The sequence below is a fragment of the Podarcis erhardii genome, assembly GCF_964252035.2.
Source record: "Podarcis erhardii genome assembly, chromosome: 5".
Lineage (NCBI taxonomy): Eukaryota > Metazoa > Chordata > Lepidosauria > Squamata > Lacertidae > Podarcis > Podarcis erhardii.
The window spans coordinates 1,638,324-1,662,893 of NC_138509.1; the positions used below are offsets into that span (position 1 = coordinate 1,638,324).

Here is a 24,570-nt window from a genome sequence, read left to right on the forward strand (position 1 = left end):
CAAGACGTTGGACATAATATTATGATGGCTGACTGGGAACAGTTAATGGACCACAGGTATGAAATTCACGGCATGTAATGCCTTAAGAGAGAATATAATGAAAATGATATACAGGTGGTACATGACACCAGTCAAGCTTGCAAAAATCTATCATCTGCCCGATAATAAATGTTGGAAATGTAAAGAGACCGAAGGTACAGTGGTGCCTCGCAAGACGAAAAGAATCCGTTCCGCGATTCTCTTCGTCTAGCAGATTTTTCGTCTTGCGAAGCAAGCCCATTGACGGCTTAGAGGATTAGCGCTATTAGCGGTTTAGCGGCTTTTAGCGGCTTTTAGCGGCTTATCGGCTTAGCGGCTTAGCAGCTTAGAAAAAGGGGGGAAAGGAAAAAAAACTGCAGGAACTCGCAAGACATTTTTGTCTTGCGAAGCAAGCCCATAGGAAATTTGTTTTGCGAAGCACCTCCAAAACGGAAAACTCTTTCGTCTAGCGAGTTTTCCGTCTTGCGAGGCATTCGTCTTGCGGGGCACCACTGTACATTCTTTCACCTTTGGTGGACGTGCCCAAGGATTAAGACCTTCTGGGAGATGATCTGGGAATGAAATGAAAAAGGTATTTAAATATACCTTTCTGAAGAAACCAGAGGCCTTTCTCCTGGGCATGGTCGGCCACTTGGTGCCAAAGAAGGAAAGAACTTTATGTATGCTACAACAGCAGCAAGAATACTTATTGCAAAGTATTGGAAGACACAAGATTTACCCACCTGGGAAGAATGGCAGATGAAGGTGATGGACTATATGGAACTGGCGGAAATGACTGGCAGAATCCGAGACCAGGGAGAAGAGTCAGTGGAGGAAGATTGGAGGAAATTTAAAGAGTATTTACAGAAACACTGTAAAATTAATATCTGTTAGAAGGATGTTGAAACAATATTATATGATTTTAGCAGGAAGGTTATAAAGGATTTGGGAATAACTGATTGATGAAAGTAGGAAAAGTACAGCTACATTATATCAAGACAATTTACAGGACAAAAATTTTAAAAGAGGGAAAGGATTTGCTGAAATAGATAATAGACCTAGAATACAAAAAAGGGAGGTGTGAGGAGGTCAAGGAAATAAGCTAATGAAAGAATGGTAATGAGGAGATCTGATGCATTTTCTTTTTTGCGTTTTTGTTTAATGGGCTTTATTTCTCTGTTTTTTTGGGGTTTTTTTCTTTCCTCTTTTTTATATTGTGGTGTGTTGTTTTGTTTTTGTTTAATGTGGTATGTTTATTTTTTCTTTCTGTAATTGTTGAAACTTTAATAAATATTATTTTTTTAAAAAACCTGTTTGAGGTCAAATCGATTGCACAATTGTTATACAGTGCCCAATTAGGCCCCTTCGCCAACTGCACTCCATTAGAATTGGTGCAATCTAAATTCCTAAGATCTGTTCTACAAGTACCTAAATATGTATCCAATGCCACCAATACACCTTGAAACTGGATTCATAAGAATCAAGGCCAGAGTGTGGCTTGCCACTCTTAATTACTGGCTGAGACTAGCCTTCCTTCTGAGTGGCATTGCTTCCCTGACTATTAGATGAATTTCAGTCCACATGGAAACAAGCAGTGGAAAATATAATAACAACTATAGGACTCAATCCACAGATCCTACTCAACATGGGGCACGAACAAGCAAAAAACATTAAACAGTGTGTGGTAGATCTAGAACGACAGGTAGACCTAGCCAGGTCCCCCAAAATTTTAATTAGTGAAACTAGAAGATACTTGACTTCCCAAATGCCATACATAGCTAATCTCGAAATACCAAAACCACAAAGGGCTGCCAGGCAAATATCTCCTGCTTGGGTTCTTGGAGCAGTTTGACTGCCAGAGACACTGGACTCTGGATCTGCAACATTATCAACTCCTTCAACCCTGCTATATGCCACCCATCTCCCCTCTCCCCTGTCACAGTTCAAAATTACAGAATTTAGGAAAATTCAGTTTGTAGTTGCAGATCTAGCATAACAGGTCATTTTACATGCCTGGAACCTGAATGTGAAAAAAAGGGTGAGGATTTGGATTTCTCTTCATTAGCTGCTTATTTTCCCATGCTAGGTTTCGCAAGAGTACAGGTGTTTGCCTCTAGTGTCCTGGCCACACTCCAAGTGCCAAACGATGTAATTACATGCTGCTTAACCTAAATTGCACCCCAGCCTCACGAATTTCCTTGAATGCAAGTAGTGTGTGTGAGAGAGAGTGTGTGTTCTCTTCTGCTAAAAGCTAACACGCTTGAGCTACACAAGCTGAGCAGAGTTAGAGCCTAGAGCAGCTGAAAGCACACCAGAACTGGTGGAATGTTGAAGAGCAAGCAAAACCCTCCGGGCCTGAGAGAAAGAGAGTTGGTGAAGCATGTCATCCAAGGTAAGACGCTACAAACTGGCACATATTATACCACCACTGTACTGGAAATTATCATCTACAGGTTTATGTACTGACCCTCTGAACTAACAACATTGCTCAGGAGTAAAGCTATTGAAACAGCTGAACTTCTGGAGATGCTCTGACCTGTCCAAACACAAAGCCTTCTGCAGGTATATTCCAAACTGAGTTGCATCCACTCATCACTTCCATCATTCTTTATAAGTGAAGCACTCTTATTCACTCAATATATTTCTCAAGTAGGTGATTCCATGGGCTCACTAAGTGACTTTTGCTGTTGTTCAATCACTCTGGAAGATGTTAAACCAACAGACTTGGCCAAAGTATAGATGCGCAACCAAAGACTTCCCAGAAACTCCACATAAATAAGAATCAGGTCTCTGGTTGTGGCCTTCTCATTGGTTACCCATTGTACAATCTGTTCTGGGTACACACCCTCAGTGTGAGAAACTGGTTTTAGTGTCAGAAAACTGATCAGGTTATATGACTCTGCTAGGATCAGCTAAGGCCAGGATATTTCTCGGTTTGTAAGCTGGTGTCCCGTTTGAATTGGGGACAAACTAGAAGGGGCACTGGGACACACCTTATAGCTTTTTAATTTTTTTACTGAAATGCAGCTGAGGAGGTTTTGAAACCTGTGTTTGTGTGTGTGTACATTCCCTTCCATAGAGTGGGGGAGAAGAGTGGGAGAGTTCCATCATCTTTCCTTTTGCAGGTGGGAAAGCAACAGGAAAGGGGGTGATTTTGATAAGAAAAAATAGCCCAAGAAGTTGCAGTTGTGTTCCAGTGTTCTTTTAAGAAACTTCTGGCAGATTGATCATCTGCCTCACTGTTCCTCATGTAGTTTTGCCATTGCTTGGGGCTGCAAAGTACAGGGAGGCAGGTCAATATTGTCCGTGCAGCTCCCAAAATGCTTCCACTATCCTACATCAGGGCCAAATGGGGAGCGGGGGCAGGAGAGCTGCTTGGCCTTTGCCTCAACCTCAAAAGCGGCTTCAGGTTTAGACATTGGTTGTGCTGGTGGTAGTCAGTGCTTTTTTTCTATAAAAATAGGTGCCAGTACTCACCATGAAGTTAAATGACACACTTTTTAACAACAACAAAAAGAGGTGCCCTGGAAAAAAGCACTGGTGGTAGTTATTTTATTTTATTTTATTTTATTTATAAATATTTTTTATTAAGTTTTAGAAAAGACAACAAACAAGAAAAGGAAAAACAAATACACAAAAATACGAAGTTATAAAATACATAAGAAAAAAAATAGTTTCAAAAAAGAAAAGAAAAAACACATTTTAAAAAAGAAGAAAAAACACAAAAATCCCTCTTTTTACTTCTCATCTTTGAATCACTTATTTTCGTGACTTCCTCACATCTCCTTTTTTTGTATCCCTGTTGAAAATTAATTCAGCAAATTCATATCCAATTAATTTGTCTAATTATCCATCCAATCTTATTTTTAACCTCGTTGCTAGAACCCCTTCGGTTCATTTCAATACCATTAACATTCAAAAATTTTACAATATTTCTGTAAGTAAATTTTAAATTTCTTCCAATCTTCTTCCACCGACTCTTCTCCCTGGTCTCGGATTCTGCCAGTCATTTCCGCCATCTCCATATATTCTATTACTTGCATCTGCCATTCTTCCAGAGTGGGTAAGTCTTGTGTCTTCCAATGCTTTGCGATGAGTATTCTTGCTGCTGCTGTTGCGTACATAAAAAAAATTCTATCCTTCTTTAACACCAATTGGCCGACTATGCCCAGGAGAAAGGCCTCTGGTTTCTTAGGGAAAGTGTACTTGAGTACCTTTTTTAGTTCATTATATATCGTCTCCCAAAAGGCCTTAATCCTAGGGCACGTCCACCAAAGGTGAAAGAATGTACCTTCTGTTTCCTTACATTTCCAACATTTGTTATCGGGCAAATGATATATTTTTGCAAGCTTGACTGGGGTCATGTACCACCTATACATCATTTTCATGATGTTCTCTCTTAAGGCATTACATGCCGTAAATTTAATCCCGGTGGTCCACAACTTCTCCCAGTCAGCAAACATAATGTTATATCCTATATCTTGTGCCCATTTTATCATAGCAGATTTTACCGTTTCTTCCTCAGTGTTCCATTTCAACAGCAAATTATACATTCTTGATAATATCTTAGCATTGGGTTCTAACAATTCTGTCTCTAACTTTGATTTTTCCACCTGGAAACCCACTTTTTTATCCTGGTTATAGGCCTCTCTTATTTGAAAATAATGCAACCAGTCTCGCACCTTATCTTTAAGCTTCTCATAACTCTGCAATTTCAATTTGTCACCTTCCTGTTCCAAAATTTCCCAATATTTTGGCCATTTAGTCTCCATATTAAGTTTTTTCAAAGCTTTCGCTTCCATAGGTGAGAGCCACCTTGGGGTTTTACTTTCCAGAAAATCTTTATATCTCGACCATACATTAAATAATGCTTTCCTGACAATATGGTTTTTAAAGGCCTTGTGTACTTTAACCTTGCCATACCACAAATATGCATGCCACCCGAATACATTATCATAACCTTCAAGATCTAAGATGTCTGTGTTCTCAAGAAGTAGCCATTCCTTCAACCAGCAAAAAGCTGCTGATTCATAGGAAAGTTTCAAATCTGGCAGGGCAAACCCCCCTCTATCTTTAGCATCCGTAAGTATCTTAAATTTTATTCTGGGCTTGAATGTTGTTTTTGTTTCAAACATTGCAGATTGTGGACAAGATGGACTGTTTCAAGAAGTGGCAGAAAGATATTTCTAGATTTGTCTGGCAGGGCAAGAAGCCCAGAATAAAATTTAAGATATTAACTGATGTAAAGGAAAGGGGTGGATTTGCCCTGCCAGACCTCAAACTCTATTACGAATCAGCAGCATTCTGCTGGTTGAAAGACTGGCTGCTTCTTGAGAACACAGACATTTTGGACTTAGGATTTAATAATGCTTTTGGGTGGCATGCATATTTGTGGTACGACAAGGTTAAAGTACATAAAGCATTTAAAAACCATATTGTCAGGAAAGCATTGTTCAATGTTTGGATAAGATATAAAGATTTATTGGAAAATAAAACACCAAGGTGGTTGTCACCAATGGAAGTGAAAGCTTTTAAAAGACTCAATATGGAGTCCAAATGGCCAAAATATTGGGAAATTTTGGAACAAGAGGGAGACAAATTGAAACTGCAGAGTTTTGAGAAAATAAAAAATAAAGTGCGAGATTGGCTTCATTATTGTCAGATAATGGAGGCTTATAAATTGGATAAAAAAATTGGATTCCAGGTGGAAAAATCGAAATTAGAAACAGAATTGTTAGAACCCAAAACTAAGATTTTGTCAAAGATGTATAACTTGCTGCTGAAATGGAACACTCAGGATGAAACGGTGAAGTCTGCTATGATTAAATGGGCACAGGATGTTGGACATAATATTATGTTTGCTGACTGGGAACAGTTATGGACCACCGGTTTGAAATTTACGGCATGTAATGCCTTAAGAGAGAATATTATGAAAATGATTTACAGGTGGTACATGACCCCAGTCAAGCTTGCAAAAATCTATCATTTGCTGGACAATAAATGTTGGAAATGTAAAGAGAATGAAGGTACATTCTTCACCTTTGGTGGACGTGCCCAAGGATTAAGGCTTTTTAGGAAATGATATATAATGAAATGAAAAAGGTATTTAAGTATACCTTCTTGAAGAAACCAGAGGCCTTTCTCCTGGGCATGGTCGGCCAATTGGTGTCAAAGAAGGATAGAACTTTCTTTTTGTATGCGACAACAGCAGCAAGAATACTTATCGCAAAATATTGGAAGACACAAGATCTACCCACTCTGGAAGAATGGCAGATGAAGATGATTGATTACATGGGATTGGCAGAAATGACCGGCAGAATCCGAGACCAGGGAAAAGAGTCGGTGGAAGAAGACTGGAAGAAGTTTAAAGACTATTTGCAGAAACACTGTAAAATTAAGGAATGTTAGAAGGATGTTGGAAAGTAACTAAGTGGTTTTCAGCTGTAATGCTTAAGAGATAGAAAATAAGGATTTGAAATAAGTAAAAGACCTAATGGTGAGGATTTGCTGAACAAACAATTTGAATTGGAATATAAGAAAGGGTGGTATGAGGAGGTCTGGAAAGTAAGGTAAAAGAAAATATGTAAATGGAATTTATATGTGTTCTTTTTGTTTTTCCTTGTTTTTAAATTGTTTTTAATTTTTGTATTTTTGTATTTTTGTATTTCTGTTTTTTTTCCTCTTTTCTGTTATAATGTATTAACCTTGAAAACTTAAAAAAATATTTTTTTTAAAAAAAAAAATTATTCTGGGCTTTTTGCCCTGCCAGACAAATCTAGAGATATCTCTTTGCCACCTCTTGAAACAATCCATCTTGTCAATAATTTGCAAAGATTGAAACAAAAACAGCATTCTCAGCAATACATTCATCTTAATAACAGCAATTCGACCTAGCAAGGAAAGCTTCAAATTCGACCAAATTTCTAGATCTTTCTTTACTTCTGACCAACATTTCTCATAGTTATCTTTAAATAAATTAACATTCTTAGAAGTCAAATTCACCCCCAGGTATTTTACCTTCTTTACCAATGTTAAATCTGTCTCCTTCTGAAACCTTTCTCTCTCAGTCGACGTCAAATTTTTCTCCAAAACCTTAGTTTTTGACTTATTTAATTTAAAACCTGCCACTTGACCAAATTCCTGGATTAATTCTAGGGCCCTCTTAGTGCTAGCTATTGGCTCCTGTAGTGTCAATACAAGGTCATCTGCAAAGGCTTTACCTTTATAATGTTTAACTCTGACCTGGATACCCTGTATCAAGTGGTCCCTTCTTATCATGTTTAGCAAAACTTCCAGGACCGAAATAAAAAGCAATGGGGAAATTGGGCAGCCTTGTCGTGTCCCTTTCTCAATCCTAAACTCTTCCGTCACCACATTATTAACTATCAGTTTAGCCTTTTGTTCAGAATAAATCGCACCTATACCGTTTTCAAAATTTTGCCCTACCCCCATCCCCTGAAGATTTTTCTTCATAAAACTCCAAGAAATATTGTCAAAGGCTTTCTCCGCATCTACAAATATCAAAACTGCTTCTGTATTGATATTCACTTGTAACTTTTCCAGAATATTAATTACATTCCTCATGTTGTCAGATAAGTGTCTACCAGGGAGAAAGCCAGCCTGATCTTTATGTATCATTTCAGCTAATACTTTTTTCAATCTTTTAGCCAGAATATCTGCAAAAATTTTGTAATCCACATTAAGCAGGGATATGGGACGGTAGTTCTTAAGTTGTCTCTTCTCAGACTCAGTTTTTGGTATAAGTGTGATATAAGCTTCTTGCCACGACTCTGGCGCTTTTTTCCCCTCCATAATTTCATTGCAAACCTCCTTTAGTGGTTGAATTAAATAGTCTTTCAAAGTTCTGTAATATTTGGAGGTTAATCCATCAGGCCCTGGAGATTTGCCCAATTGCATATTCTGAATGGCACCTTTCACCTCTTGTTCTGATATTTTGTAGTTCAAAAGTAATTTATTTTCTTGAGAATTTTTTTGTAATCCATTAGTTTTCAAAAATTGGTCAATTTTAGTCTCAATCTGTGGCCCTTGTGTATAAAGTTGTTTGAAATATCTCTGAAAACAATTTCTTATCTCCTGTGGATTCTGTATATTCTTACCATCGACTTCAAGATTAGTAACGGTGTTTAGTTTTTGTCTCTTCTTCAACTGCCATGCTAGCAACTTCCCACATTTGTTCGCTGAATCAAAAGTCTTTTGTCTCATCTGTTTAATTTTCCATTCTATCTCTTGGTTTATCATTTTCATATTCTTCAAATTCCTGTGTTAGAAATTCACTCAAATTGTTTTCTTCCACTTCTGGGACCGCTCTGATCCTTAGATTGGCCTGTTTATCTCTGAGTTCAAATAAGGACAATTGCGTCTTATGGTCTTCTAGTTGTCTATTAATTGGCTGAATCTTTTCTCTACTGCCAATACCTTCTCTTTTGCATCCTCTGCAATCCTTCTTGTCAATTTAGATTCCTGCAGCAGCCTATCAATGGCCTATGTATTAGAACTGGTAGTTGTAGTGTTTAAGTCAATTTTAGCTGACAATTTTTCCAATGCTCCAAAAATTTTATCTAATGATGCATTAAGTGTCTCTTCAGAGCCCCCACCTTTTGTCCCAGATTGACCAGTTTCTTCTTTTTCTGTAACTGGAGGGGCTACAATTGATTGTCTTCGCTGCTGCTGTCTGGTTTTTACTCTTGGAGCTTTTTCCTGGGGTTTTTCCTGAGGTTGGAGTTGATCCATTACTTTATCTTGCTCAAGATCACTCTCACAGTCAGATTCTTTTGTAATGGGAAAAGTTTCCTAGCCAGCTGCAGTGGAAAATCCCCAGTTATGGCACAGACCTCCTCTAGGGGAGCACCTTAGCAACAATGTTCTTTTTAAAATGGCTTGCTTCTATATACAATAATATCCTTCAGTCAAAGGCAACAGTTGCAAAAAGAGTCTCTCAATATTTTTCAGTTCAGTTCAGTTCAAATACAGAGTAACCATATATTGTAACAATAAATGGTGCAGGGCTTTCCCTACTGTCTCTGGCAGCCCAATAGCAGGGGTTAAGCGGTGGTCTTAATTTCCTCCCTTTTTCCCCCTCAAGCAAGAAGTTTCTTCTCTTCCCCCCAGCTCTGAGGGGGGGTTCTTTCAACAGGCATTGAAATTAAGCTCCTTTTATCTCGACTTTTCCCAGTTCTTAGCTTCAAAAGTCTTTGCTTTAATCCTATTTACAAAGTCAGAGCCAAATTCAAGTTCGTTGTGTCGATCAAAGGAGGCAAATCCTTTAATCTCCCGTTTTATCAAGTTCTTACTCACGGGTTGTAGTTTAGAAGCCGAATTTTCAAAGGAAAAAGGTCAGCGCTCTCTGGCATCAGCTGTGCAGCTTCACTCCGCAGAAGTAGCGATTAACTCTCAGCACCGCGCCACACACCCCGTCCTGTTCTGGAGCTCTTTTCCGAGCCCCTTTTCAAAACGGGGGGAGCGCAAAGGTCCCCGCCGAGTCCCACGGTCGCAGGCTTCACCCGCCTGTGGTTTTTGCAAGGGTCCCCGCTTCGCTGTAGCGGGTAGACCCGATTTCTGCGGAGCTTCCCCCTCTTACTCAGAAGGGGTCCGCCTTTGCCGATGGCACCGCCTCCGGAAGTCAGTAGTTATTTTAACATTTAATAAGTGTCTCATTCTAGTGACATAAATAGCAACCTGACTGAACAATAGTCGTGGCTTCCAATCGTGTTGCAGGTAGCTTGGTTCTGGAAGCTTCTCATAGTTTCCAGCATTTTCTCCTGAGAATAGGCACCTGCACCACCTATCAAGAAATAATTGGAAGTTTCCCACAGGCTATTTATAGTCCTTATTCAGTGTCCTTGTTGGAGCAACATTTATAGAATCATATAATCATAGAGTTGGAAGAGACCACAAGGGCCATCAAGTCCAACCCCCTGCCAAGGTGAATTTCTCAGAAGAGCATTCACCTGCTTTTTCACTTTTGGCTCTGCACCCCATATAATGTTGGAGGTGACCATTCAAGACTTCAAAATGAAAGCCAAACAGTTCTTGAGTTTTTATAAGTTGCAAGTCTTAAGCTCCAAAGCTGAACTATGGTTCACCAGGTAGAAGAAACTCAACAAAGAGCACTTAAAAGAGCTGAACATAGCAGACCTAGTAAAAGAGGCAGAAATCTTTTGCCCAGCCACAAAAAAGGCTCTGCTCATCTCTTTTGCTCAGCCATGCCCAGTTTGTACCATAGAGCATTAATTCAGTACCTTGTGGAGAGTAAAGACCTGGCTAAGGTCAACAAGGCCAGGGGAGCATCTCAGTGGGTTTTGCTTACAAAAACTGCACTGGAAAAAAGGAGGAATTTGAGGAGGAAGTGCTGAAAAGGTTTTCAGCAAATCCAAGAAAACTTGTTTTAGTTTAGATTTTTTAAAAATAAGATGAAAAAGGCATGTTCTTTGTAATTTTGCAAAATATACTTGTTAACCGCATGAAAGGTACTCCCTGATTTTATTTTTTTTATTTAACTTCATAGTTTTTGTTGTGTATTGAGTCAAAGGATTTTATATCTGTATTATTATTGTCTGTAATTGCATTAGGGTAAAGTAACTGCCTTTTGGTTCCAGAGGGTACAGCTACTATTGGTTCATTTAAGCTGCTGTATTTGGATCCTCTGTCTTATTGGTTGCCTCCAAAAGGCAGGACTGTGATTGCCTGATATTGTTCCCTCCAAAATGTATCCCTTCTAGCTAGTTCCCTGTCCCTATAAATGTAGCTCTCCCCTCCTCAGGTTTTAGTCTTGTTGCTTTTAATAAAGAAGTGTTACTAGAGAACTGTCTCCAGCATATTATGTCAAGAGAGCTGAAATCACAAACCCCACGTCACAACAACTGGCGACGAGGATGGGATCCGGAATGCTGAGGAGCGGTTAAACGCAGCCCTGCCTCAGAGTCCGGATTGTAGCTAAGAACAAGACTCACTGGCCAGCTGAGAAGACGACCCTGCCCACAGCACAATGGAGAGTCCAAGGGTATTGGAGCCCTTCCAGCCATCAGAGCCCCACACGTGGGAAGACTACGTTGAACGCTTCGAGTTCTTTGCAGTGGCTCAAGGGATCACCGATGCCAGCAAAAGAAGGGCCACATTCCTGAGCTACTGTGGGCCTGAGACCTTCAAGCTGGCCAAGGCATTGCTTGCCCCAGCGAAGCTAAGTGAGACATCTCTCAAAGATATTCTTGCCTGCCTAACAAGCCATTTAGCGCCTACTGAGACCAAGATGGCCCGGCGGATGGAGTTTCATAAGAGGCAGCAGTGTGCTGGGGAGTCTGTATCTGCATTTCTAGCTGAACTGCGGAAGCTCGCTCAGCACTGCGACTTCCAAGATCTGGAAGAGACTCTCCTGGATTGGTTTGTCGGTGGTCTGAGCAGCAAGAAAACCAGAAAACGCATCGTGGCTAAAGAAGATGTTACCCTTGCTTCAGCCTTGAAGGAGGCCACCGCCACGGAGAATTATGAAAGAGAGGAGCTTGATGCCAGTCGCAGGGCCCCTAAGCCACAGATAGAAGTTGCGCATGCCATGGACGAGCCAGAGGCTACTCCGAGCCAGAGCCCAGTCTGTGGGGTCGAGTCAGTGCGTCAGGCCTGCACAGTGCACAAAGATCACCAAGGCAGGTGCCCTGGTTGTGGCGGAAACCATGAGCGGAAGAGTTGTCGTTTCCGGGATGCTATGTGCCGGACGTGCGGAAAGACAGGTCACATCGCCAGGGTCTGTAGATCGGCGGCGTTGGGAGCAACAGGATCACCTAGACTGGAGCATCGCAGATCGCCCACAGCAAACCATGTTCTAAAGGACTGCCACTACGTAACGGAGATCAACGGGAGGGTCGTGCAGTTTCCAGCGCAAGGCAAGGCACACATCAAGGTGAAGATTGAGGGTCAGCTGTGCGACATGGAGGTGGACTCCGGATCTGGATTCACTATCGTGTTGGACCAGACCGCGAGGACATTCTTCCCCAGGGGTAAGTTGCCCCCTCTGGAGCCCTTCCCGGCAACTTTGCAGTCATACTCAGCGGGCCGCATCCATGTCATGGGAATGTGTGCCGTGAGAGTACAGTTCTGGGACAAACAGGCGGCACTCAAACTGGTGATTGCGAAGGGCAGTCGCCCCAGTCTCCTGGGCACTGACTGGTTCCCCGCCCTGGGACTGAGTATATCAGGGCTTAATTCAATCCAAACCTGCCCTGAGATGAGCGAGGCATTATGCAAAGAATTTGCTGGTCTCTTTAATGGAAAACTGGGTTGTTTAATGGAAAACTGGGTTGACTTCGAATTGGACCCTGGGGTGGCCCCAATCCGACTCAAACCAAGGCGAGTGCCATTTGCACTGCAACCCAAGATCGAAGCAGAGCTGGATAAATTGGTCAAGCAGGGAGTTCTCTCACCCGTGGACTCCGCTAAGTGGGAGACTCCAATCGTCACGCCCCTTAAAGCAAATGGGGAAGTCAGGATCTGTGCTGATTACAAATGTACTATCAATAAGGCACTCAGGGGAAACTCATACCCCATTCCAGTCGTATCACATCTGTTGGCTAAACTGGCTGGGGGCAAGGTGTTTGCCAAACTTGACCTGGCACAAACTTACCAACAGCTGCCAGTAACCCCACAATCAGCGGAAGCACAGACTATTGTCACACATAAAGGGGCGTTCAGAGTTAACAGATTACAATTTGGAGTTTGTGTGGCCCCAGGGATTTTTCAAGGGCTCATGGAACGCCTGTTAAGAGGTCTGCCGGGGGTCTTGCCATTTTTTGATGATGTTTTGATTGCTGGAAAAGACCCACAGGAACTGGTTGCGCGTGTCCGTGCAGTGTTGCTCAAGTTCAAGGAGGCGGAGTTGCAACTAAAAAAGGAAAAATGCAGTTTTGGGGTGCCAACTGTGGAATTCTTGGGGTTTAAAATTGATGCATCAGGCATCCACCCCACAGATGCTAAGGTTAAGGCCATCATCGAGGCACCACGACCACAGAACAAGACGGAGTTGCAATCATTCCTGGGACTTATTAACTTTTATCATTCGTTCTTACCCCAGAAAGCTTCGGTAGCTGAACCATTACATAGACTGTTGCAGAAAAAGAATGTGTGGCGATGGGGGCAGGAGCAGCAGAAGGCTTTTGACTCCTTGCGAGGAATGCTGAGTAGCAAGAGCGTCCTTGCTCATTATGATGAATCGAAGCCACTGGTCCTGGCATGTGATGCCTCTCAATACGGCCTGGGGGCAGTGCTGAGTCATAGGGAACCGGATGGGTCGGAAAAGCCCATCTCTTTCTATTCCCGTACGTTGTCGCCCACAGAGCGCAACTATGCTCAAATTGACAAAGAGGCGCTTGCAATTGTGGCAGGAATCAAAAAGTTCCATGATTATGTGTACGGTCGCCATTTCTCCATTGAAACGGACCACAAACCACTGTTGGGGTTGTTCAACCCGAACAAACAAACGCCACAAATTCTCTCCCCCAGAATGTTGCGTTGGTCTATATTCCTGAACGGGTTCCAGTACACCTTGACCCATGTGCCGGGAAAACGGTTGTGCCACGCTGATGCGCTGAGTCGATTGCCCCTTCCTGGCGGGAGCAATGAGGATCCTGCTCCAGCGGAGCACATAATGATGCTGGAAACACTTCCGGGGGCTCCTGTAACGGCTACTGATATTGCTGAGAAAACGAGGAAAGATGCTGTTCTCTCCCGTGTGCTCACTTGGGTGAGGAGGGGGTGGCCAGGTGGTCCGCATGAAGACAAATTCAGGCCTTATGCAACAAGGCAGCACGGCAACCCTTATGCATGGATAACTCGTGCTACCTTGAATTCAAAATACTTGAATTAGGCTAGAAATAGTCATTCTGTACATTTTTAAAAATATTTTTTTATGGCTGATATCATGTATGTGGACTGTTTTAAGATCTAAAACACTATGAAAATTATAAGTATATTTCATGCTTCTGCTCCATTGGTCTGTAGCTGTAATAAGTTATTCATTCATTCATAACTACAACTGCCACTAATCCACCTCCTCTAATTTTTAATGCAGTTTGTCCTTCTTACTTCTTACATTTTTCATAATATAACTTCTTGTTAAAGGACACCAAGGACAAAGTTTCCTCATTCTCTCTTTCCCTCAGCCCTTTTATCCCACCCCTTTTAACTGTGTTGAAAGAAATTGGGGCTCATTTTTGTTTTTCTGAAATATAGAAGATTATCAGGAAGGAATTCCTGGGTGCAACAAGGGTGGTCCTGCCTGCTTCCTGGTCCTCACCTCTCTCTCTCTCTCTCTCTCACACACACACACACACACACACACAGAGAGAGAGAGAGAGAGTACAAGGTAACTTCTAGCTCAGCCTTGAGCCAGGGGAAAGGACATGTGAGCCCTAATAAACAGAAGATGAAAGGGACATGGATTTGGAAACCCACGCAAACTCATCTTCTGTTGTGTGTTTCTGATTTGCACAGATGGGGGAGGGGGCATTGTAAAGCTGAATTACTGTCTCCATCCTACAGCATCTCTGAATTACAGACCATCCTACAGCATCTCAGCCTCCTCCACCCCCACCCCACTCATCTATGAGAGCCCTTGTTGATGTAAGGATTTGCAGCAACTGAGGGTTATCTCTGGGCCACTTGCTGAATACAGGTCCATTGATCTGGAGAGAGAACATGTAGATGCTTTTAAAGTTTCCTCCCTTCCCCCACCTCTCCAAGCACCCGTGGAGATAATGAATCACTGTTTTTCCTCTATAAATGGCAGAACTTATTCCCATCCCAGTTTTCAAAGCCACAGGTTTTGTGGGCTTCAGCAGCAAGTATACAGCTTTCTTCACTGCTGTTCTATTTATATATGGGAAATATTGATGTGGTGGCTGCACAGAATGTTCTGCAGTTTTTGGGTATGACTCCAAGCACGTAATAGCCACCATTCTGCAAAGTTGATGTTAGCATCCACCCCCCCCCCATGATGGGCCATCCATCAGCTTTCCCTGTAATTCTATTGCCCCAATTCTCACAAAGGTGATAAATCATAGAATCATAGAGTTGGAAGAGACCACAAGGGCCATCGAGTCCAACCCCCTGCCAAGCAGGAAACACCATCAGAGCACTCCTGACATATGGTTGTCAAGCCTCTGCTTAAAGACCTCCAAAGAAGGAGACTCCACCACACTCCTTGGCAGCAAATTCCACTGTCAAACAGCTCTTACTGTCAGGAAGTTCTTCCTAATGTTTAGGTGGAATCTTCTTTCTTGTAGTTTGGATCCATTGCTCCGTGTCCGCTTCTCTGGAGCAGCAGAAAACAACCTTTCTCCCTCCTCTATGTGACATCCTTTTATATATTTGAACATGGCTATCATATCACCCCTTAACCTCCTCTTCTCCAGGCTAAACATGCCCAGCTCTCTTAGCCGTTCATCATAAGGCATTGCTTCCAGGCCTTTGACCATTTTGGTTGCCCTCCTCTGGACATGTTCCAGTTTGTCAGTGTCCTTCTTGAACTGTGGTGCCCAGAACTGGACACAGTACTCCAGGTGAGGTCTGACCAGAGCAGAATACAGTGGCACTATTACTTCCCTTGATCTAGATGCTATACTCCTATTGATGCAGCCCAGAATTGCATTGGCTTTTTTAGCTGCCGCGTCACACTGTTGGCTCATGTCAAGTTTGTGGTCAACCAAGACTCCTAGATCCTTTTCACATGTACTGCTCTCAAGCCAGGTGTCACCCATCTTGTATTTGTGCCTCTCATTTTTTTTGCCCAAGTGCAATACTTTACATTTCTCCCTGTTAAGATTCATCTTGTTTGTTTTGGCCCAGTTCTCTAATCGGTCAAGGTCGTTTTGAAGTGTGATCCTGTCCTCTGGGGTGTTAGCCACCCCTCCCAGTTTGGTGTCATCTGCAAATTTGATCAGGATGCCCTTGAGTCCATCATCCAAGTCGTTGATAAAGATGTTGAATAAGACCGGGCCCAAGACAGAACCCTGTGGCACCCCACTAGTCACTCTTCTCCAGGATGAAGAGGAACCATTGATGAGCACCCTTTGGGTTCGGTCAGTCAGCCAGTTACAAATCCACTGAGTGGTAGCATAGTCAAGTCCGCATTTTACCAGCTTCTTTACAAGAATATCATGGGGCACCTTGTCAAATGCCTTGCTGAAATCAAGGTAGGCTACATCCACTGCGTTCCCTTCATCTACCAGGCTTGTAATTCTGTCAAAAAACGAGATCAGGTTAGTCTGACATGACTTATTTTTCAGAAATCCATGCTGACTATTGGTGATCACAGCATTCCTTTCTAGGTGCTCACAGACTGTTTGCTTAATGATCTGCTCCAGAATCTTCCCTGGTATTGATGTCAGACTGACTGGGCGGTAATTATTTGGGTCCTCTCTTTCCCCCTTTTTGAAAATAGGGACAACATTTGCCCTCCTCCAGTCTGCCGGGACTTCGCCTGTTCTCCAGGAATGTCTGAGAAGAGTTTTGAATTAGAACTGTAGCCACTGCACCAAACTGCCCTGGCTATCATGAGGGAGAAGAGTGAGACCAAAGCCCCTGAGACGCTTCTGCAGTCTCCTTTTTCCATGATTCTTGGTGGAGGATGGCATTGGTGCTTTAAATGTACGGTGCGCTTGCATAACTAAGCAGAAGGTTGCACTCAAACCTCCTAGATCCCAGCTTTGGCCTGCAGGACTCCAGCTGCAAAATCTGTATTTCAACACCAGCACACAACCCTGGAAGGTGGGATATAGTAAAGAAGAGAGGAGAAAGAGTAGTAATTCAGTGCATATACTGCCCTACACCCAAGATCCCTGGGAGGTGTGCAACATTTGCAACATAATTTATCATGGCTTAAAACACACAATACATTAAAATATAATAATAATAATAATAATAATAATAATAATAATAATAATAATAACAACAACAACAACAACAACAACAACAACAACAACAACAACAACAACAACAGATACCCCCACACACACAATTTCTAGGCACAGGCAGAGTTATTTATTTGGTTATTAATTTCAATGGGTCTACGCTGAGTAAAATTAGTTGAAAAAGAGCCATTGTGTATATTTTTCCCAGTGCTGCCCTGTAAAAATATTACTGGACTCAATACTCTTTCTGCATCACTTATTTCTATTTTTCACCTACCCCTTGGTGACAGTTCTAAAAATATCTTCTTTTTATTGGTTACTTTTCTAAAAGCAGCAGGTGAAGACTTGGCCAGATAGATGCACAATTTTTAGTTATAAAGTGTTTTATTCCAACCTTTAGCCAAAAAAAAAAAAAAAAAGCTTCCAGAGCAGATAAATGAAAAACAATCTAAAATAGTTGACATAAAAGGGAATGGGAATGGGGAGGGAAAAGGAAAGGAACACGCTCATGCCCCAGTTCTTAAAGTTATATTGACCAGGTGGGGTGGAAACAGTGCAGACAGCTTGATGAAATGACTGCTGTTAGGTGATACTTGTGGAAGAGCCGAAACAGCTCTGAGCAGCAGTGATAGAATAATGCTGCTTCCTTTCTCTCTCTTTCTGCTCTGCAAACTGGTGGAATATTGGTATTTGGTCAGTACCATGCGGGTGGCGCTGTGGGTTAAATCTAAGACTTGCTGATCAGAAGGTCGGCGGTTCGAATCCCGGCCACATAGTGAGCTCCCGTTGCTCGGTCCCAGCTCCTGCCGACCTAGCAGTTCGAAAGCACGTCCAAGTGCAAGTAGATAAATAGGTACCGCTCCAGCGGGAAGGTAAACGGCATTTCCGTGCACTGCTCTGGTTCGCCAGAAGCAGCTTAGTCATGCTGGCCACCCTCAACCAATAAAGCGAGATGAGCGCTGCAACCCCAGAGTCGGCCACGACTGGACCTAATGGTCAGGGGTCCCTTTACCTTTATGTCTATTTCCAGAATGGCCAACTTTTAAAATGTTTCCATCTAAGCCCCGATGTTTCATCCATCATTTCATTTAAAGCCACACTGCACTGTGCACCTTCAACTACCAGACTTTTAGAAGCCATCTGAAGGCATCCCTGTTTACGGAAGCTGTTAATGTTTGATGGATTACTGTATTTTAATATTTTGTTGGAAGTTGCCCAGAGTGGCTGGGGAAGCCCAGCCAGATGGGCGGGGTATAAATAATAAACTATTATTATTAAATTATTATTATTCAAACAGCATTATCCATGGATGCAGCGGGAGACTCAGGACTCAGAGCATCAGCAGCTAAGACTTCTGTTCCTCTTTTTCATTTCAGATATCAAGAGAGATGCTTCTGCTGTAGCTCTTCTTGCCCATCCACTTACAGTAGTTGATGCAGCTCTCTTGTGGGGCAGCCTCCTTTAAGTTTCCCAACTCTGATAGGTGCAAATGGTTATATTTTACAGATGCAGTAGTTAATGGATGGCAGCTTGCTTCAGGCCTCCCACAAAGTTCTGTCGCCCAGGCTGGACTGTAACCCAGACCTCACAAGTAGCAAATATGCCTCAGTCAAGGGACCACACAAGCTTGTATCTTACAGCTCCTCCTAACAGGTCTCCCACAGGTATGCACACTGCTTTTTCTCTGGTTGCATGTATTCCTTTCTCCCCTCCCCTTTAAACATGGCGAGTAGTAGATGTTAAATGTAGTGGGTAGCCAACATTTGAGAAGAGTTCTTCATTAAAAAATTGAGTTGAGTGGGGAGAAATGGCTAGAATTTTTCTTCATGATGTACTAGTTTTCTAAGTTCAAGGATTGTTTCTGTAATTCTTTACCTGGGATAGAATCAAACATGGAACAGCCCCAAATAAAGCTTCATCACATAGTTGTTGTTGCTATTTGTTTACATTTTATCTTCATACCTACCTGCCAAGCAAAACGGAACCATCCGAAGTTTACAGTGGTTAGATATCATTTCACATAAATTTTGTGAGCAGTTTGCATGAAAATAGCATACACGAGAGAAGTGTCTCCAGGTAATAAACCTGACAAGCTACAGGCAAATAGATCAAGAGCGTGCTATTTTTCTAAAAGAAGTGGTGCTGGAGCTCACCCCAAACAGAGGTGCCAGAACTGAGTTCTGGTGAGCTCCAGCTGAACAAAAACCCTGGTTAAGAGTTTTTGTGCTGGAGACTTTTAAAGGGGGAGGGGTGCTGTGGGAAATGAGAACTCAGTGTGATTTGCTTTCCCCCTGTGGTTTTGTGGGCAACAGTTTTATTATGAAAATGGCAAACATTATAGAGGAGCCCCTAGTGAAGTAACTTTTCAGAAGGATGGGGTGGGGACTAGGGAGTTATGATGAATGAAAAAAGAAAGAAACCAGCTCCACGCTTGTCTGCTGCTCAGCTGGCACGTTTGACAGCAGCAGAGGTATGGGTATGTGGCAGAGAGGCAGAAGGACTTAAACACCTGGCATTTTCCAAGCAAGCACCACTAACAGAACTAGCAAATACGTAAGAACAAGTACATGGTACATGGCTTCAATTTCCCTTCTACAAAGCACAGCGACTGAGCCCTTGTCCCTCTTATTAGAAACCAAATCTGTCTTCCCCACCCCTATCTGCCACTGTGGCATTTTTCTTATCAAGTTTGGGAAGAAATGTTTCAAATTCTACGGGAATTTTAAACATGTGAAGCACTTTGGAGGCCCCCCAATTCAGTTTGAGCCACTTTGGAGAGATCCCACTTCAGTTCAGACAAGTCCTAGATATACATGAAGTGGCTTCACTTTCTTTTTCTCTATTTGAGACTCATCAGAAACTTTTGCTAGCTAATATGAAAGAATACACTCAACAGGAAGTGTGCCACACTTTCGATATTTGAGTATTTTTCCTGTAGGACTGCCTGTCTCCCTCCGTCCTCTTCCAGCCTTGCTGTCATCTGAATAATCCTTCTTGCTTGTGCCACAATCTTGGTTAGCAGCAACCAGGGGGAAGGGCCTTCTAGGTCATGGCCCCCCTTCCAATGGACTTGCCTGCTTTCTGCGTTCTGGAAGGCACACCAATGCTAATGACATTTTGTTTGTCATGCAAGATTTTTATTATGTCTGAGATCAAAGAACTGAATTCCCAGTGCCTGCTGGGCTGTCAGCTGCATTTTATTCTGATTTTGCTATTCTATTGTTTGAATATGTGCCATACAAATATTTATGAATAAAATCAGTATTACTAATATTCCAAATAACTCCAAAGTGCAACCACACAATAATTATATTGGGTTAGTTGCATTTGGTTATCTTATTGCATTTTTGGTTTTGTGCCTTGTACGCTGCTCAGATAACTTTGGCCATAGGGTAAATTATAAATTGTAAAAGTAAGATGAATATACAGTATATAAATGAATTAGATGTAGCTGTAGAGTTGTCAAGTATCACTGGAAATTTTACCCAAATTTCTCAGATACCATTTCAGGTCTCTTGCAGATAGCAGAGTCTCAATTATACTCTTCATTTAAAGTTCATTTTAGCCATTAAAAATATTGACCCTGTTGGCCTTTGGCATCTAAATGCCAAAGCAAACACAGTTAACAAGATTTTGCAACAAATAACAATTTTGTTTTTCTTTCAGTGAAATACAGCAGTTTACTTAAGAGCCCGACTCTCTGTCAACTTCCCAGACCCAGCTGCTGACCCATTGTAAACTAAATAAAGTGGTGGTGGAGAGTATCAGCCTAGCCCAGTGTTGTGTTATGTTCACAATAAAGTTAAGCTTCCAAGCAACTGAATGGAATTGCATCATATATCCATGATAAGTTTCTTCCCATAAGCAAAATAATTGGGCAATTCAGGACATTCTTACTTGGAAGTAAGTTTCATTAAAGTCAATGAGACTTGCCTCTTTTAGTAAATATATTTAGAAGCAAGAGTTCCTTTTGTAAGCACAGCTTTGTTGTTTAGGCCAGGGGTCAGCAATCTTTTTCAGCCGTGGGCCAGTCCACCATCCCTCAGACCATGTGGTAGGCTGGACTATATTTGGGGGGTGTGTGAACGAATTCCTATGCCCCACAAATAACCCAGAGATGCATTTTAAATAAAAGCACACAATCTACTCATGTAAAAACATGCTGATTCCCGGACCGTCTGTGGACCAGATTGAGAAGGCGATTGGGCCTGGGCCTTAGGTTGCCTACCCCGTTTAGGCAATGGGGAAATGTAAAGTGTATATATTGTTATAGATTATGGGGGGGACCCCCTAAACCATAGAAATTAATAAATGCTAGGATATTGGTTATTTGTGATATCAAGCAGTTCCAGGGCTAGCTTACGCAAAACAACCTGGCTGAGCCACATGTAAACAGAGACTGGGAATTTGGAAGGTTGCCAGGGCAACTGCCCAGGGGTGGGGGTTTGTTGGGAGGAATAAGGAGGAACAAGAGCTGAGATCCATCTTGGGCAGGCAGGCTGAAGGACGCTTGCACTGCTGCCTCTTGAAATGACCATGACGTATGACCTCCATGCAGACTGCAGGTGTAAATGGGTGAATAAACCATATTTCTTAACACCATAGACAATCTCTGCTTTGTCTTCCATTCTCCAAAGGGAAACAGACCCTTTGTGGGTGCCTGGGACCCCATGGGGGCTTGCCACTACTCAGCTGAGAGAGGGGCAGCACCCAACTTTTGTAACAATATGTTTAAATTATTTTACAGGTGACTCATATAGACTAGGGACGCGGGTGGCGCTGTGGGTTAAACCACAGAGCCTAGGACTTGCCGATCAGAAGGTCAGCAGTTCGAATCCCCGCGACAGGGTGAGCTCCCATTGCTCTGTCCCTGCTCCTGCCAACCTGGCAGTTCAAAAGCACATCAAAGTGCAAGTAGATAAATAGGTACCGCTCCGGCGGGAAGGTAAACGGCGTTTCCATGCTCTGGTTCACCAGAAACGGCTTTGTCATGGTGGCCACATGACCCGGAAGCTGTACGCCAGCTCCCTCGGCCAATAAAGCAAGATGAGTGCCACAACCCCAGAGTCGGCCACGACTGGACCTAATGGTCAGGGGTCCCTTTACCTTTACCTTTTACATATAGACTCTTCCTTGATTTGCATGTGTATAGAGGTTGTTGTTAAATATTTTACTGGGGGTGTTTCATATATTAAACACAGTAATTTCCTTGTTTAGTCACACTTAGGTCTGGTTCTCACTTGTCTTTGAAATGTATCACTTCCAAGTGAAGGTCACATGGCTGAACACAATCCTAGATGCAAAAAGTCCCTCCACTTAGAAAAATTGTGTCTCAGGGGAAAGTATTGGCTGAAATCCTTTTCTTTGCCATCTAAAGTTCTATGTGGATAGATTGCTCATTTATTTGTTTTTGTCCCCATATAGATAAGCATTCCAGGATCTGAGGATCAGACCCTTTGCATTAATTTCTGAATTGATATATTCCAGTCATAGTTCAGCCACCTCAGTCAGGAGGACTAAATGTTAGAATGTTTTAGGGCATCTCTCTCTGTCTCTGTCTCTCTGTCTCTCTCTCATATAGTTCCCCTGAATATTCATAAGCTGAAAGGTAGTTCAGTATCCAAAAGTGAAAAAAGCTACAGATGAATTTTCTCAGAAAGTCTCGTCAGCGCTGATTTTAGGGTGGTGTGGGCAGTTCCCCCTTACAGAGTGTCAAGCCAAGGAGGTGCAAAACTATGATGTAGTGCACTAGAGAGCATGTAGAGAATGAAACGCAAGAAAGAGCCTTGCTCTTGGTGCAATTTTACCAAAGTTGGCCCCTGGTCGTAGAAGGAAAAGGAAAGGGAAAGGAGGGGGATGAAATGAAGAGAAAGACCTTCTTGCTCTCCTTAGAGCAGACCTGCACAACTTGGCAGTAGGTAGGGCCCAGAATTAAAATAGGCTCAACTTCTTCAGGCTTACTTTCCAATTAAATGTATAATTGATGAAGGGGAGGGGGGAGAGAAAAGAAAACCCCAAAGTTACACACACCCAAAAAGAAAAGGGGGGAGGGGAGGGCCAGAAGAATATAAAATAATAATAATAGTAACAGTAATAAATAAAAAGTAAAACTGTCCCTCAATGTCCTTCTCACCCCTCAGTGGCCTCCTTTTTGGCACCCCAGCCACCCCTGTGATCATGGCTGGCGGTGGTGGGTCCTCTTCAGGTCCCCTTCCATTTCTCGCCTGCCCCCCCCCCCCCGATGTGGAATGCTGGCTTGGAGGCAGGAAGCAGCTTCCTCCCTCGGCTGGGCAGGGAGTTTTCCCGTTGGCCAGCTGGAACGCACCTGGCTGCATCTCGGGCTCAGCTCGTGGTTTCTTTTTCTCTCAGCAGCCTTCCCTGAATGTCCCCCTTCCTTCCTTTTTTTTTTCAAATAATATTTATTCAAGTTTTAAAAGATTACAAAAAGGAACACAATATACAAAAACAAAACATATCCAAGAGAAAAATAAAAATAAAAAATAAAAAAGCAAAGACAGCAAAAAAGAAAAAAAGATACAATCAAAAAGACAAAACAAACAAGTTAAACCTTAATATAACTCCCTTTCTTAACTTATCTCCTTGACCTCCTCACACCTCCCCTCTTTGTATTCTAACTCAAATAGATATTTCAGCAAATTCTTCATCTTTGTTTTTATCCTTATAACTTATCTTAATATACTGTAATTTTACATTCTCTTCTTTCACCAATTAACAATCCACTTTTACTTTATTTAATCTTATTTCTCCTTAGAACTTATATATCTGAACTTATTCTCTTAAGACGTTTCCCCTAGGGTCACAAAAAATTCCATTCCACGATTTTCCCATCTCTCATTAAAAAAAAAAAGATTTTTTTTTTTAAATATCACAATATATACACTTTAAATTCCCAATTTTTCTTTCACCATCCCCCCTCCCCGGTCTCGGCCCCTGCCAACTGTTCTCCAAAAGTCCATCAACCCGGAGATCTTAAGTCTGAGGCTCTTAACCAGTGGCGTAGTGGGGGGGGTGCAGGGGGGCCGGCCGCACCGGGCACAACATCTGGGGGGTAGGGTTAGGGGGCGCAAATCCACGGGTTAGGGGGCGCAAATCCATGGGTTAGGGGGCGCAAATTACTTGCCTTGCCCCGGGTGCTGACAACCCACGCTACGCCACTGCTCTTAACTCTCTTTCATGTCCCCTCTGCCGATCTTTTTGATAGTCTTTGGTGTTCAAGAACAGATCTCGGGGGAGCTCCAACCCAACGGTAGTCATATTCCTTCTTAGCGAGTCTGCCAGACTTCCGTAGTTAAAGGTAGGGCCCATAGAATATTCCGAATCTTGTTTCACACTCCTTCCAAATCCAAGGGCCCCAGAGGCTCCAATCTCCACCTGGCTCACATTTAAATCCCAAAAGTTATTTGGTCCCCACATAGGGTGATCTCTCCAACTTTCATTTTCCAAACCAAGCCAGGCTCTCATCTCCAAAAACTGACTTCTCCTAGTTGCAGACGTATAAGGCCTCCAGTTATAATCCACCATTTGCCTCTGTAGGGTTGCGACTCCCCAATGCATCACTTTAACAACAGCAACTTTCTCCTTCTCTGGTTCTTCAATTTGTTCAGTTAAAAGAGATTCT

The 24,570-nt window shown here is 42.5% G+C and overlaps 1 long non-coding RNA gene across 1 annotated transcript; it reads left to right on the forward strand.

Annotated features, from left to right (window-relative positions):
• The first annotated feature begins 2,250 nt into the window (after window positions 1-2,250).
• Window positions 2,251-20,749, forward strand: LOC309341731. The gene is made up of 3 exons (XR_014156544.1): window positions 2,251-2,410; window positions 18,438-18,595; window positions 20,598-20,749. It is a non-coding gene; the product is annotated as an uncharacterized lncRNA (long non-coding RNA).
• The last annotated feature ends 3,821 nt before the right edge of the window (window positions 20,750-24,570 follow it).